The sequence below is a fragment of the Lampris incognitus genome, chromosome 2 (assembly GCF_029633865.1).
Source record: "Lampris incognitus isolate fLamInc1 chromosome 2, fLamInc1.hap2, whole genome shotgun sequence".
NCBI classification, from domain to species: domain Eukaryota; kingdom Metazoa; phylum Chordata; class Actinopteri; order Lampriformes; family Lampridae; genus Lampris; species Lampris incognitus.
Window position 1 is genome coordinate 131102405 of NC_079212.1, and position 10516 is coordinate 131112920.

The 10516-nt window shown below is 44.0% G+C and overlaps 1 pseudogene; it reads left to right on the top strand.

Annotated features, from left to right (window-relative positions):
* LOC130132105 (ATP-dependent RNA helicase DDX19A-like) overlaps positions 1-6069 on the top strand; it is a 7478-nt pseudogene extending 1409 nt beyond the window's left edge.
* The last annotated feature ends 4447 nt before the right edge of the window (positions 6070-10516 follow it).

A 10516-nucleotide genomic window follows, 5' to 3' on the forward strand; every position in this document is an offset into this window, starting at 1 on the left:
AATATTTCAGATAGAGGCAAGCAGCATCACATTTTGGGTGAGAATTTTTTTTGGCGGGCAGGTATTCAACGTAATTAGTTACTCTGCTTTTGCAAGAATATGAGGAATAACTTGGCTGAAGTTTTGACATGTTGATAATTTTTTCATCAGAAAACCTCAGCTGCTTCAAGGCGCGTATGGCATGGCTTCAACCGACCTTCCAAAATCCAAGGAAATACCTTGCCCATGATGCTGGCTGAACCGTGAGTATACAGTATACTTGAAATTATTCTAATACCTCTAATTCTAGTCACAGTTAAATTGAATCAGGATTTTCTGAAGTCACTGACCTAGGTTTATTTGTGGAGTTTTGATCATAATGATTTTATTTGATATTGTGTAATTCTTCAGCTGGTAAAATGTTAATTTCCATTTCCCTTATTTAACTTTCATGTGAAATTACCTCCCAGTTAAAGGAGTACTAAGACTTTCTTTTTTTTTAAATTGAGCTGAAAATGCATTGGTATGGGCCTAGGGTGATGGGAATGATTGTTGTCATGATAAATTCAACAAAAAATAGACTCATTATATGACTACTTTGAGGGAGAAAATGTATGCTTTTTCTTGCATCCAGGGAAAATTGCACCCACTCTGAATTGCCTTCATAATATGGTGGCATCAAAGACGCTGAGACCCATGTGGTAGGTGGCATAGTTGGCAGCATGTTTAGACAAATAAAATATGAAGCGAGTAGAAGTCAACACACTGGTGTTAGCCAGCTAAACTTTCTGGGTAGACTTGTGAGAAATGAGGTGAGTTTTTTTGACAGCAATACCACCTTTAGCCCACCAACCCACCCTCATTTTCCTCTTACTCTCCAACCCCCCCCCCCTTTTTTTTTGCCTTTTTCAAAATGTGAATTGGTGGAGCCAGGCTAAGAATGAGCTCTTACTTATTCTTTAAGTGGACATCCAGAAGAAGGCATTACCCAACTTGTTTTCACTTCCTGTGTTTCTGTTCTAATGGCCTACACCCTCCAGTCCACAAAATCTGATTACCCAGTCACAGTCAGGAACAGGCAAAACCACTGCCTTTGTCTTGGCCATGCTGAGCCACGTAGACCCCAACAATAGATACCCCCAGGTTAGTGCCAAAATGAAATTGCTCAGGCGGAGGTCTCGATGTACTTCCCCCCTTTTATTTCTTGTGCACTTGCGTCTGCTCTTTTATCTATCTTTCAATTGCCTGTATTCTGCAAATTTCTGTTGTTGTATAGAAAAAGTTGAGGAAAATTGTGGAATATCATAACATTTTAGCGTGGAAGAAAGTCAGGTGATATGATAATGGTAAAGTTATGGAGCATTTTGAAGTTTGATCAAGATTTTTTTTATGTTTAGAAGCTACATTCAAAACAATGTTGGTTTTCACTTGAGAAATAAAAGGTTTTACCCCCCCCCCACACACACACACACACTTCCCCCATTTTGTATCTATATATAAAATAAGGGTAGTTATCCATAAAGAAAAGGAAAAGGACTACCATAGTCATGGAAAGCCACAGAATTCATATATAATTCACAGGGTAGAATCCTGCATGTCTGTGTTTAGGTCAAATTGTAATAGCCCTTGGTTTTAAAGTGTTTTCATACTGAGATTATATCAACAACTGCATTGTTGGCAGGAAGTTAGATATTTCAGTAATTGCATACACATGCAGGGTGATAGACTTCTTTGGTCATAATAATGATGTTGGTATATATGGTGGTTTTGAGATTACAAAGATTATGACGATTGGTATTACGTTAGTATTGGAGCATTCCTCCTTGTGAAGGAGGTACCTGTACTGCATGGAGGTGGCAATAATTTGTGTGTGTGCTTGTGTATTTATTTAATGTGCCCACTCCGGTGCAACAGGGCACGAAGCTGCAGGGGCAGATAGTAATCAACACCCCTGGTACGATGCTAGACTGGTGTCTCAAGTTAAAGTTCACAGACTCTCAGAAGATTAAGGTGTTTGTTCTGGACGAGGCTGACGTCATTGTTTCCACACAGGGTCATCAGGACCAGAGCATCCGCATTCAGAGGTCTGAACACACACAAACACAAACTATGATCCTACAGATAAGGGAAAAAAAACTTTACTACACACTGATTCAAAATTCCTTCAATGAATTAATGACAGGAGCTCCCAAGTGAAGAGCTAGTAAAGACTAATCCTTGATGCTACCTGTGGTATCATCAAATAGAATAATATATTGGATTTCGTCCTCATAATGTCTACTTTCATTCCTGTAACCGGCACTTTGATCTCAAGCAAAGTATGCACAAAGTATAGGCTTTAATAATAACCATTTTTACCTTTTCCTAACCTGCACGATTATTTGGGCTTTGCTCTCTCCTCCTCCCTGCCATCCAGGATGCTACCCAAGAACTGCCAGGTGCTGCTTTTCTCGGCTACCTTCGAGGAGTCTGTGTGGAAGTTTGCCCAGTGCATCGTGCCTGACCCCAACATCATAAAGCTTAAGCGAGAGGAGGAGACATTAGATACCATCAAACAATACTATGTGCTGTGTAACAGCAAGGTGGAGAAGTTCCAAGCTCTTTGCACCATCTACAGAGCCATCATCATAGGCCAGGCCATGATCTTCTGCCATGTGAGTCTATGTAGATTTTCTTGGCTCACTCTTTCATATTGGCACTGTGTATCTAGATGTCTCCCATTATGAGGTGCAATGAAAAATACAGATTACACTTCATTAGAAAATAGGATTCTCAAATGGTTTTTCATCAGGCATCAACTTTTTCTTTAAGAATGACATTGTTAACTTATATTCTGTGCTTCTATACACTCTAAGCATTTCCTTTGTGCACTGCCTGTTGACACCTATGTCCTATTGGACTTGAACCCGAATTTTCTGGCACTTACTTGTATTCTTGTCTCCTGACTAGATCCTCGCTTGTGTTGTATTAATTCTCAGATGTACGTCACATTGGATAAAAGCGTCTGCTAAATGAAATTGTAACATTGTATGTATTAAATAGTACAATAATCCCTTAATTTATGCTTTTGTGACCTTATCAGAATGTTCACTAGTCGTCCTTTTGTTCATCCCACACAGTTGTTAAAAACTGGTGCCACTGATGAAGTTTTGTTGATGAGCTTCTCTTGTGTGGTTCATTCAGACAAGGAAGACAGCAGGCTGGCTTACAGGAGAGCTGTCCAGAGAAGGCCACCAGGTGGCACTCCTCAGCAGAGAGATGCAAGTGGAGCAGAGGGCTGCTGTCATCGAAGGCTTCAGGGATGGCAAAGAAAAAGTCCTGGTCACTGCAAATGTTTGTGCACAAGGTATGTGCCACATAGAGCTTGGAGGATATTGTTTACCCCATGCTTTCCTATCAGTTAGTTTAAAACCCTCACAAAGGTCATTAGAAACTGCTTTACACACAAGGACCTCAAATCTACTACTACTACTTTCGGCTGCTCCCGTTAGGGGTCGCCACAGCGGATCATCCGTTTCCATTTATTCCTGTCTTCTGCGTCTTCCTCTGTCACACCAGCCACCTGCATGTCTTCCCTCACCACATCCATAAACCTCCTCTTTGGCCTTCTTCTTTTCCTCTTCCCTGGCAGCTCCATATTTAGCATCCTTCTCCCAATATACTCAGCATCTCTCCTCCACACATGTCCAAGCCATCTCAATCTTGCCTCTCTTGCTTTGTCTCCAAACCGTCCAACCTGAGCGGTCCCTCTAATATAATCGCTCCTAATCCTTTCCTTCTTCGTTACTCCCAGTGAAAATCTTAGCATCTTCAACTCTGCCACCTCCAGCTCCGCCTCCTGTCTTTTCGTCAGTGCCACTGTCTCCAAACCATATAACATAGCTGGTCTCACAACCATCTTGTAAACTTTCCCTTTAACTCTTGCTGGTACCCTTCTGTCGCAAATCACTCCTGACACTCTTCTCCACCCACTCCAACCTACCTGCACTCTCTTTTTCACCTCTCTACTGCACTCCCCGTTACTTTGGACAGTTGACCCCAAGTATTTAAACTCAAATGCCTTTGTCACCTCCACTCCTTGCATCCTCACCATTCCACTGTCCTCTCTCTCATTCACGCATAGGTATTCCGTCTTGCTCCTACTGACTTTCATTCCTCTTCTCTCCAGTGCATACCTCCACCTCTCCAGGCTCTCCTCAACCTGCACCCTACTCTCGCTACAGATCACAATGTCATCCGCGAACATCATCGTCCATGGAGACTCCTGCCTGATCTTGTCTGTCAACCTGTCCATCACCGTTGCAAACAAGAAAGGGCTCAGAGCCGATCCTTGATGTAATCCCACCTCCACCTTGAACCCATCTGTCATTCCAACCGCACACCTCACCATTGTCACACTTCCCTCATACGTATCCTGCACCACTCCTACATACTTCTCTGCAACTCCTGACTTCCTCATACAATACCACACCTCCTCTCTCGGCACTCTGTCATAAGCTTTCTCTAAATCTACAAAGACACAATGCAACTTTTTCTGGCCTTCTCTATACTTCTCAATCAACATTCTCAAAGCAAACATCGCATCTGTGGTGCTCTTTCGTGGCATGAACCCATACTGCTGCTCGCTGATCATCACCTCTCCTCTTAACCTAGCTTCTATTACTCTTTCCCAAATCTTCATGCTGTGGCTGATCAACTTTATACCTCTGTAGTTGTTACAGTTCTGCACATCGCCATTGTTCTTGAAAATCGGTACCAGTATGCTTCTTCTCCACTCCTCAGGCATCCTCTCACTTTCCAGGATTATGTTAAACAATCTAGTTAAAAACTCCACTGCCATCTCTCCTAAACATCTCCATGCCTCCACAGGTATGTCATCAGGACCAACTGCCTTTCCACTCTTCATCCTCTTCATAGCTGCCCTTACTTCCTCCTTGCTAATCCGCTGAACTTCCTGATTCACTATCCCTACATCATCCAACCTTCTCTCTCTCTCATTTTCTTCATTCATTAGCCCCTCAAAGTATTCCTTCCACCTTCTTAGCACACTCTCCTCGCTTGTCAGTACATTTCCATCTCTATCCTTGATCGCCCTAACTTGCTGCACATCCTTTGCAGCTTGGTCCCTCTGTCTAGCCAATCGGTACAAGTCCTTTTCTCTTTCCTTAGTGTCTAATCTGTCATACAACTCACCATACGCCTTTTCCTTTGCCTTTGCCACCTCTCTCTTTGCTTTACGCTGCATCTCCTTGTACTCCTGTCTACTTTCTTCATCTCTCTGACTATCCCACTTCTTCTTTGCCAACCTTTTCCTCTGTATAATTTGCTGTACTTCCTCATTCCACCACCAAGTCTCCTTGTCTTCCTTCCTCTGTCCTGATGACACACCAAGTACCTTCCTAGCTGTCTCCCTCACTATTTCTGCAGTGGTTCTCCAGCCATCTGGCAACTCTTCACTACCACCCAGTGCCTGTCTTAACTCCTGCCTGAACTCCACACAACAGTCTTCCTTCTTCAACTTCCACCATTTGATCTTCGGCTGTGTCTTCACTCGCTTCCTCTTCTTGGTCTCCAAAGTCATCCTACAGACCACCATCCGATGCTGCCTAGCTACGTTCTCCCCTGTCACCACCTTGCAGTCTCCAATCCCTTTTAGATGGCACCTTCTACATAAGATATAGTCCACCTGTGTGCACTTTCCTCCACTCTTGTATGTCACCCTGTGTTCCTCCCTCTTCTTGAAATATGTATTCAACACAAGGACCTCAAATACAGAACATAATTTTTGTAGTAAAGCATACTGTTTGTAAGATATAGAAAATGAGGAAAAATGGGTGCAAAGGGGAACAGGGCTAGAAAAAAAGAAACAGTCAGCTTACACAATCAATATGTGGTTCAGTCTGAAGGGATTTGAAATTTGGGGCACAACAATTTTCCATTAAATATCAATGCATATTGCACAAACTTAGGACTTCATTTAGTGCCAGTGCAAGACATTACTACATGCCGGAATACTTTTTGAACCTATAATAGGACAAACATTTCTAATTTTGTATTACAGATGGGAGTAACAGCTATTTCAGGGGCTGACTAACCATTGTTAATAACAGGCTCGACTGACTGTTTTCTTCGTACGCCTGCAAGGCTGCACAGTAAAAACTAAAGCTTGTTTACATGCGACCCAACACCTATAAATTAAAAAGTATGCTTAAACAGAATGGGCATTATTGAAAAAGGAATTTATTAAACATTTCCAAATGTTAACACAACTTTTTCAGATCTTTATTTATTTTACTTTAGATGATGTCGGTAACAAAAATCTTCTTTAGCCTTGGCCCACTGATTTTAAAAAATATTGGCACCAGCAACAAGAATTCCACGAAGTATGGCAATAGACGTCAATAGAAATAGACAGACACCAGCATATCGATGTGTTCTGGGGTCAGACTGGTATGCATCCTTTCATAGCGAAGCAGGTGTAACACCAAAATCTACAACCATCAAAAATTGAGACCATGATTAAGCAACGCAAAAACTGGGGGACAGTCCAAGAGAGTTTGGTTGCGAACTGGTGGACACGTCCAAGTCCTCCCAGGTCCTGGTTAAGTTGAGTTGTGGGTTACGTGTGGTTAACATCAGTGCAACAACCTGGATTTTTGTACACATTTACACTGTGATGTTCTTTTTTTTTTAATCTCTGGAATATACCCATACTCATTGTTCTTAAATTAATAAAACCAAGCTTTTTCATTGGTACCATAGCATTGCTAATTTTCAAAGAACAGGAACATATGTTGTAACTTAATGCAACCTTGTCATGCAGTTTACCATAGCCTTTATTGTGCTCTATTGTGACTACCAAAAGTCAAGAGTACAAAGTGTGAAGATGGGTATGCTTTACTGATTGGTAATTTGATTTTTAATTATTAAGGTTACATGGTAGAGATAGTTACGGTTGGATTTAAATGGTTATGAAAACTCATCAAACTGTGATAACCATTATGAAATTTGATCAAACTTTACTCACAATAGTAAAAGAAAATTATCCTGAGAACCTCAGTTTTACCATCAGGGTTTGTACTTAAATCCCAAATAGGAATGCTAAAGAATACTAATTTCAAACCATGGATATAAAATCTGACCATCCAGTGAGTCAGGAAGGGGAAGCAGGGCTTCATTCAGGTTGTGTTCAGCTGGGGAGGGGAACTGTTGACCCAGACTGGGGCTGTTGTCGGGCAGTGGAAAGAACACTTTGAGGAGCTCCTGAACCCGGTTAACACATCCTCAGTGGAGGAGGTAGAGTCTGAAGACTTGGGGGAAGCCCTACCCATATCCCTGGCAGAGGTCTCTGAGGTAGTTAAGAAGCTCCTCGTGGCAAGGTGCTAGGTGTGGATGAGATTCGCCGAGATGCTGAAGGCTCTGGACATTGTGGGGCTGTCTTGGCTGACGTGCCTCTTCAGTGTCGTGTGGAGGTCGGGGACAGTACCCGTGGAGAGGCAGACTAGGGTGGTGGTTCCCATATTTAAAAAAGGGGACCGGAGGGTGTGCTCCAATTATCAGGGCATCACATTGCTCAGCCTCCCTGGGAAAGTCTACACTCGGGTGCTGGAAAGGAGACTCCGACTGATTGTTGAACCTCGGCTCCAGGAGGAGCAATGCGGATTCCGTCCTGGCCATGGAATCATGGACCAACTCTTTACCTTTGCGGAAGTGCTGAGGGGGGCATGGGAGTTTGACCAGCCAGTCTACATGTGTTTTGTGGACTTGGAGAAGACCGTGTACCCTGGGGCACTCTGTGGGGGAGTACTGCGGGAGTATGGGGTACTGGGGCAGTTGCTACAAGCCATCCGGTCCTTGTATAACCAAAGTGAGAGCTGTGTCCACATTCTCGGCAGAAAGTCAAACATGTTTTTGGTGGGTGTTGGACTCCGCCAAGGTTGTCCCTTGTTTGCGATTCCGTTTGTCACATTCATGGACAGGATCTCAAGGTGCAGCCAAGGTGAGGAGTGTGTCCATTTTGGGAACCTCAGAATTACATCTCTGCTCTTTGCAGATAATGTGGTTTTGTTGGCTTCATCAGAACGTGACATCCAGCGTGCACTGGGGCGGTTTGCAGCTGAGTGAAATGGCTGAGATGAGAGTCAGCACCTCCAAGTCTGAGACCATGGCTCTCTACCGGAAAATGGTGGATTGCTCCCTCCGGGTTGGGGATGAGTTGTTGCCTCAAGTGAAGGAGTTCAAGTATTTCAGGGTCTTGTTCACAAGTTAGGGTAGGATGGAGTGGGAGGTTGACAGGCGGATTGGTGCAGCATCAGCAGTAACGCGGACGTTGTACCGGACCATTGTGTTGAAGAGGGAGCTGAGCCGGAAGGCAAAGCTCTCAATTTACCAGTCAATCTTCGTTCCAACCCTCACCTATGGTCATGAGCTTTGGGTAGTGACCGAAAGGGTGAGCTCAAGGATACAAGCGGCTGAAATGAGTTTCCTCCGTAGTGTGTCTAGAGATAGGGTGAGGAGCTCGGACATCCGGAGGGAGCTTGGAGTAGAGCTGCTGCTCCTTCGCATCGAAAGGAGCCAGCTGAGGTGGTTCGAGCATCTGATTAGGATGCCTCCTGGGCGCCATCCTTTGGAGATTTACTGGGCACGGCCAACTGGGGGGAGACCCTGGGGTAGACCCACAACTCGCTGGAGGGACTACATGCCCAATCTGGCCTGGGAACGCTTTGGGATCTCCAGGAGGAGCTGGGGGGTGTTGCTGGGGAGAGGAACGTCCCGAGTGCCCCACTTAGCTTGCTGCCACCGTGACCTGACCCCGGAGAAGCAGCTGAAGATGAATGAATGAAATTAATTGTTCGACTGTGTGACATTATCTGGTCATTATCGGTCATCTATTAATAGGACCAGTCTGATCCTATTAATAGATGACCAATAATACATTATTTACGGTACGTTCGCTAGCACACCCACACATTTTACTGATCGCACTTAAAATAGCAGGTGCGGTTGGCTAATGGCTGGTTGGGCTTGTTTAATGATCGAAGGCACATTCTCAACGCAGAAGTCAAGTGACCAATATCGTCCAAAATGGATAATTTCTTGGTCTCCAAACGGCCACATTTTGTGGATGACCAACCCACAACAGTTCATAGCAAGTCTCCTGAAACAAGTTTAGAGACAGGAGATCAGCTACAGCAGGAGGAGAATCAGTTTGACAACGCTACGGCCAACGTGGATGCTAACGTGGAACATCCACAGGAAGGGCCAAGACATCCAGTTCTTAAAGCATACCGATCACATATGTTTGGGACTCAGCAAAGGAGTTTCCATAGAAGCTGGTTCGAGCATTATGTCTGGCTGGAATATAGCATCGCCCTATATTGAAATATGGACATGAATTCTCTTTCCTCTTGAAACTAAAAGCTGATGTGACTTATGGACCACAGGACCTATACCAATAAGATTTACTATGCTGTCCTAACATGGTCGCATGGACAGAATTTTTTTTTTATTTGGTGTGGATTTTTTTCCTTTTTTCCTCCCAATTGTATCCAGCCAATTACCCCACTCTTCCGAGCTGTCCCAGTCGTGGCTCCACCCCCTCTGCCGATCTGGGGAAGGCTGCAGACTACTAAATGCCTCCTCCGATACATGTGGAGTTGCCAGCTGTTTCTTTTCACTTGACAGTGAGGAGTTTCGCCAGGAGGACGTAGTACATGGGAGGATCACGTCATTCCCCCCTTTTCCCTATCCCCCCCGACCAGGCGTCCCAACTGACCAGAGGAGGCGCTAGTGCAGCGACCAGGACACATACTCACATCTGGCTTCCCACCCGCAGACATGGCCAATTGTGTTTGTAGGGATGCCCGGCCAAGCTGGAGGCAACACGGGGATTCGAACCAGTAATCCCCATGTTGGTAGGCAACAGAAGAGACCACTACGCTACTCGGATGTCCCCAGAAGTTGGTACTTGTGTACATATTTAAAACAATAGGTCAAAGAAATTGTTGCTGAATGATTGTCTGCCTGTCACTCGAAGAAGTGCAAAACATTCCTTTCAATTTTGATAGATGGAGCACTTTGTCATCACACTGAGCCTAAATCAGCAATTGCATTAGTGGGGGACTTCACAAAATTGATAAAATATGGCATATAGTCAGTGCATTTAATGAATGCACTGGATCAATAAGGGCAATGACCTTTTACAAACCTCATTTGGCTCCCACTGGTGCTAAGAAGCATGCAAGTGTGAGTGTTTCAATAGTCTGTTAGCGGAATTACTTGCCTAAAATAAGTATACTCAATCAGCAGATGCAGCTAAATTATAAAGCAAGTGAGAGCTCGCTTATCTGATAGAGCAGTGACCATGTCTGCAAAATCTTGTTTGGGTGTGAGTAAGCAGTGTATGTAGCTTTGTTTGGACATTTGGATGTATGCTTTATCATGGGGAGTATTCTGAGTGCAGTTGTTTGGTCTATAAAGTAATACCACTGTATGGGACAGCCATGCATGCACCAAATATTTTACATTCTTTGTTCCC